The sequence below is a fragment of the Pristiophorus japonicus genome, chromosome 5, assembly GCF_044704955.1.
Source record: "Pristiophorus japonicus isolate sPriJap1 chromosome 5, sPriJap1.hap1, whole genome shotgun sequence".
Lineage (NCBI taxonomy): Eukaryota > Metazoa > Chordata > Chondrichthyes > Pristiophoridae > Pristiophorus > Pristiophorus japonicus.
In genome coordinates, this window is record NC_091981.1 from 108,966,299 (window position 1) to 108,972,298 (window position 6,000).

A 6,000-nucleotide genomic window follows, 5' to 3' on the forward strand; every position below is an offset into this window, starting at 1 on the left:
TTTGTCCAACAGATAAGATATAACATGGAAGGGATGGAGGAGGCCCTGAAGTTGGTAGCCAGGAACACTGGTGGCAGAGGGTTCCCAGTGGTCCCGGAGCACGGCACTGCACCCCAAGGTGCTACACCCACTTGCCAACGACACATGAGAGCTAGGAGCAACATCTTGCTTCTGGCTCAGAGCATGTTCCCACCTCGGGACCGTCCTCTCCCGTATTTGTCCAAGCAGCAGTTCGGCCATCATCCCCTTCGCCACCCTGTGCCCCCCACTCCCAATGAAGCATCGCCTGAGGAGCTCCTCGGCAGGTCAGCTTGGAGTCAGGAGGGGAAGGGGAAGGGGTAGAGGTGGGGAGGCGAAGCGTGGGCGGGGGGGGGGGGGTGAGGTGGTGGGGGAAGGGTTGTTTTTTACAGAAATATTTAAGATTTCAGACAAATGTTCGATTTAAATGTTTTTTATTTAACGAAACCTTGTGCGCATTGGCTAAGATAGCTGCACCGTTACACGCTGGTGATTCCTTAACATCAAAGGGTATAATTACACTTAACTTCAATCAACTTAAGCTTTAACTGTCACCGAGGTGATGCCCACCATTAATGTATGACCTGCATACCCAGCAGTGTGTCAGCCTTGTAAATAACACCAACGTTCCTTCAGGCAAAGCGCTCATTTATGAGCTCCTGAAGTAAGAGTCTTGCAGCTATCATGCTACCATGGGCCCTTTCATGTGGTCTACAGGAGGGCAGGGGCATGGCTTCAGCATCAGCCCGACTGTCTGGGGTGATGTCAGCGTCCACCTCCTCATCCTCCTCTTCCTCTCTCTGCTGAGGTGGACTGTCAGACTCTTCTGGCAATTCTTGTCTCCTCTGATAGCCAAGTTGTGCAGCATGGAACACATCACCATGAATTGAGCTATCTGCTCAGGGTGGTATTGGAGCTCGCCACCTAAGTCGTCCAGGCATCTAAAGTGCTGCTTAAGCACTCCAATGGTTTTCTCCACGATATTGGGAGTGGCTCTGTGTCTCTCGTTGTATCGCTTATTGGCTTTGGTATGGGTGTCACGCATGGACGTCATCAGCCAGGTAGCGAGGCCATATCCTTTGTCAGCAAGCATCCAGCACTGACCTTATGGCTGATTGTTAAACAAGTCAGATACAGTGCTCTCACGCAGGATGTGACCATCATGGATGCTGCCTGGAAATTTAGCATTCACTGCCATAATTATTTGCTGGTGGTCTAAAACAAGTTGCACATTCAGGGAGTGAAATTCCTTGCGGTTCCTGAAAAACTCTGCATCTTCAAACAATGCCCGCATCACGATGTGTGTAAAGTCTATTGCTCCCTGCACCTTGGGGAAGTCAGCAATTCGGTAGAATCCTCGAGCCCTCTCAGTCTGAGCATCCCTGGTCATAGGAAAGCTGATAAAGTCCATCGTGCTTGTGTACAGGGCTTCAGTGATCTGTCTAATGCAGCAATGTGTGGATGCTGAGACAGACCACCAATGTCACCAGCTGAGGCCTGAAAAGAACCCAACACGTAGAACGACAGTGCCGCAGTGACTTTGACCTCAACGGACAGTGCAGTACTAATGGCGCTGGAAGGCTGCAGATCTCCCCTTAGGAGCTGGCATACCTCAGTGATAACCTCTTTGTGGAAGCGCAGTCTCCGAAGGCAGGTGGTGTCGGGAAAGTTGAGGTAAGACTGCTTCTCCCTGTACTTGCGGGGGGTGTAACGTCTGGTTCTCCTCATCAATCTGGCACGTCTTACATTGGTCACATAATGCTGTGGAGCATACCTTCTGCCATCTCGAGTCTGCAGCATGTAATTGGTCATCAAGAGAGAGTGAGAAAAGACAGGCTCCATTCCAATAGCTATCTGTTTTCCACCGATTGGTCACAAAGAATGAATGTCCCGATGAAGACACCTATTAAATTCCAATCATTCACAGTATGATAAAGATGTTTGTTCAGATGTTTACATCACTTAAAAAGACCTCCAGAGTACATCCGAACTCCCCCGAGGTTGAAGCAGAGCAGCTTTTTAAATGATGTGACATGTGATTTAGAACATGGCGTTCATACCGCTGTGAGTAGTTCAGAACAGTTCCACTTTTTCTGGGCCTTTTTTTTGGGCCTGTGATACTGTGGGCGATATTTGTGCTCGGTGGTGAAAGTGACGCTGGGCGAGTTCCTCGGCGTTAGCTTCGGAAAATGTGATCTTTATGACAAAATAAAGTGGGTGGTCAGTATTGTTGAATCTCGGCGTTAATTATGTGCAGAAAGTAACGATGGGCGATATTATGGGCGTTGGTTTTGCCCATTCTGATGATTCCGCCCAAAATAAGTGGGCGGGCAGTATTATTTTTTTCACGGCATTACACACATGGGGAAAGTAATGCTCGACGATAAGTGTCTGAAAAATGGGCGTCAGTTTCCATTTTGTGGCTAAGTGGGCGATATCTGGGCGTTATACGTCATTTCAGCGTTAAATTATACATTAAGTGGGCATTATGAATGCGAAAAAAGTGGAAAATCTAGCCCAATGTCACCCCAATAAGGACGCTACATTAATGTAACCCAAATAATGACATCACCCAATATTAATGTAACTCCAATAATGACAGCATCCTGATTAATCATCATCATCATCATAGGCAGCCCCTCGGAATCGAGGAAGACTTGCTTCCACTCTAAAAATGAGTTCTTAGGTGACTGCACAGTCCAATACGAGAATTACATTCTCTGTCACAGATGGGATAGAGGAACGGGTGGGTGGGACTGGTTTGCTGCAGGCTCCTTCTGCTGCCTGAGCTTGGTTTCTGCTTGCTCGCACCAATGAGACTCGAGGTGGTCAGCACCCTCCTGGATGCACTTCCTCCACTTAGGGCGATCTTTTGCCAGGGACTCCCAGGTGTCGGCTGGGATGTTGCATTTTATCAAGGAGGCTTTGAGGGTCTCCTTGAAACATTTCCTCTGCCCACCTTGGGCTCATTTGCCATGAAGGAGTTCATGATTAATATAGCCCTATTAATGACACCACTCCTATTAATGTAATCCCAATAATAACACCAGCCCCATTAGTATAACCCCAATAATGACACCACCCCTATTAATGCAACCTCAATAATGACACGATTCTTATTAATGTAACCCCAATAATGACACCACCCCTATTAATGTAACCCCAATAATGACAACACACTTATTAATATAACCCCGATAATGACACCACCCTTATTCAGGTAATCTCAATAATGACATCTCCCATATTAATATATCCCCAATAATGACACCACCCCTATTAATGTAACCCCAATAATGGCATCTCCCCTATTAATGTAACCCCAATAATGACACCACTCCTATTGATGCAACCCTAATAATGACACCAACCTTATTAATGTAACTGCAATAATGTTGCCACCCCTATTCATGTAACCCCAATAATGGCAACACCTGTTAATGTAACCCCAATAATGAAAGCACCCTATTAATGTCACCCCAATAATGACACCACCCTGATTAATGTCACCCCAATAATTTTACCAACCCTATTAATCCTAACTCCAAGAATGACACCATCCCTAATAATGTAACCTCAGTAATGACACCATTCCTATTAATGTATCCCTAATAATGGCATCACTCCTACTAATGTAACCCCAAAAATGACAACACCACTATTATTTTATCCTCAATAATGTCACCAACCTATTAATGATTCCCTAATAATGGCACCACACCTACTAATGTGACCCTAATAATGATATCACCCCTATTAATGTACAAAAAAGGATTGGTGTTATATCGGAGCCCTATTAATGTAACCCCAATAATGACACCACCCCTATTAATCCCTGCCCCAATTAAGACTGCTCTCCTGCTAATTTTTCCCCTCGTGAGAAAGAACTGCCAGCCGTACTGATCTCGACTCTATAAAACCTGTTAATTAAGGCACCTTTTTTGTACAGTCTGATGCTGCTTTAATACCCATTTCTCTCGTTTTTTTTAATTACAAAAAGAACAGGTCTGTGTGCTGTTTTGTACTTGTGTGTCGCTGGAACAGTCTGACCCCTTTTAGAATCATTCAGCATTTGTGCAGAATTAGGCATTTCTAATCACTTTCTGGAATTCGAATAATCAATATGTAAATTCTGCCTCTGCGATGTTACAGCGACGGAGCGGACTGATTACAGTGCACCGCGGGTTATTGCGCCAGGAATGTTTATTGAACAGTGTGATTAAAATTAGAATTGTCAAACTATTTGGGTTTAAAAAAAATCTAAGCCAATGCCTTAGTAGAACGTAACTTTCTGACTTACCTTTTTAGATTATTTAATTCTGTAAGGTCAATCCTAAAGTCCCTCTTTGTCGTATTCCATAGCTCTGACCATAAACTCAAAATCAATGCAATCGACCCTCTGATGCCTGTAGCCGAGACCGGTTTCAATAAATATCCCGCTCTCCAGGTGATCGGTATAATACCCAGTGTGGTTTTCAGATATTTTCTCCCTGCTTTTGCAGTAACATGTGCTTTTTGGGGGGGAATTCCTGTTTTCTCGCAGTCAGAGAAAGCAATGCGATGCTAAAATGTCCAAGTGGACTGGAGCCCCTTGAGAAGCTGCCGCACACTTGAGAGCAGCCAGCCGTGCCGAGCAGGCGGTCAGGAAAACGTGTCTCAGCACCTTCGGCAGATCACATTGCATCTCGCTGGCTGCGATTGGAATCGGCCATTCCCACTTCTCACATACAACAGCTTGCACTTATATCGCACCTTTAACGTAGTAAAACGTCCCAAGGCGCTTGCTTGTTTTAAACCAAATTGAGCCGATCTAGCAACAACAAAAATCAATCTTCCATGTAAGAGACTGCGCCTCTGGTCTGCAGTAGGTGCTTCTCGAGGCGAACCGGGCAAGTCCGTTGTTCGGTTCTCTCGAGAGCAAATCTGACAGTAGTGGGAGATTAAAGAGAGCAGGCCGACTTGAAATCTTTTAACGGAAATGAAAACACTCAAATTCTGAATTATATCCATCAAAAATCTGAAGGAGCTCACACTCCGCTCCCTCAATCCCGCACACCGACTTGGTTTTAATTATTTGTAGGTGCTTGTTATATTGGTCTGTGTATAATATAAGTTGATCAATGTTAGTTATTAATATGCATCTATTTCATCATTCGAAAGGTTCTACCGTTTATAAATCTTCATATTCCTATTTAGATGTGCTTCCAAATCTCCAACTTTCAGCAGTCTATATCGGCCAGTTGCTAGAGCTGTGTATTCAATAATATAACTTAGCTCTTTAAATACATAAGTTACTTCAATTGTTTATCTATGTCTCCATTAATTCTCTGCTTATTCCCGATCATATATCTACAGATGTATCTCTGTCAACTGTGGCTCAGTGGGTAGCACTCGCGCCGCTGAGTCAGAAGGTTGTGGATTCAAGTTGAGCACAACAAAATCTAGGCTGACACTCCAGTGTAATGCTGAGGGAGCGCTGCACTGCCGTCTTTCGGATGAGACATTAAACCGAGGCCGTCTGCTCTCTCAGGTGGAGGTAAAAGATCCCATGGCACTATTTCAAAGAAGAGCAGGGGAGTTATCCCTGTGTCTTGGCCAATATTTATCCCTCAGTCAACATAACAAAAACAGATATCTGGTCATTATCACATTGCTGTCTGTGGGAGTTTGCTGTGCACAAATTGCCACATTACAACAGTGACTACACCAAAAGTACTTCATTGGTTGTAAAGCACTTTGAGACGTCCGGTGATCGTGAAAGGCGCTACATAAATGCAAGTCTTCTTTCTTTAATGATATCGCCTCCCGCTGTCAGAAAGTTAAGTCAGAAAGTTACATCTAACAATTGGAGCTGAAATGTATTTCAGCCCAACCCAGCTGAGGAAAGTTGAACACTGGGCTTAACTTGTGAAATAACAACAGACGGAATATTCTCGTTTCCGTGCCGGCCTGTTGCCTCTGCTTGTACCAGACAGTTTTTTT

At 44.7% G+C, this 6,000-nt stretch overlaps 1 protein-coding gene across 4 annotated transcripts in view; it reads right to left on the reverse strand.

The window, feature by feature from the left end:
• colq (collagen-like tail subunit (single strand of homotrimer) of asymmetric acetylcholinesterase) overlaps window positions 1-4,751 on the reverse strand; it is a 247,710-nt gene extending 242,959 nt beyond the window's left edge. For 2 of the 4 annotated variants that reach the window (XM_070880848.1, XM_070880844.1), the window contains exon 1: window positions 4,319-4,751. The gene's annotated coding sequence lies outside the window, so the exon portion shown is untranslated. The remainder of the gene's footprint in view (window positions 1-4,318) is intronic. The other 2 variants (XM_070880849.1, XM_070880850.1) reach the window with 2 other exon arrangements.
• Window positions 4,752-6,000: the final 1,249 nt, after the last annotated feature.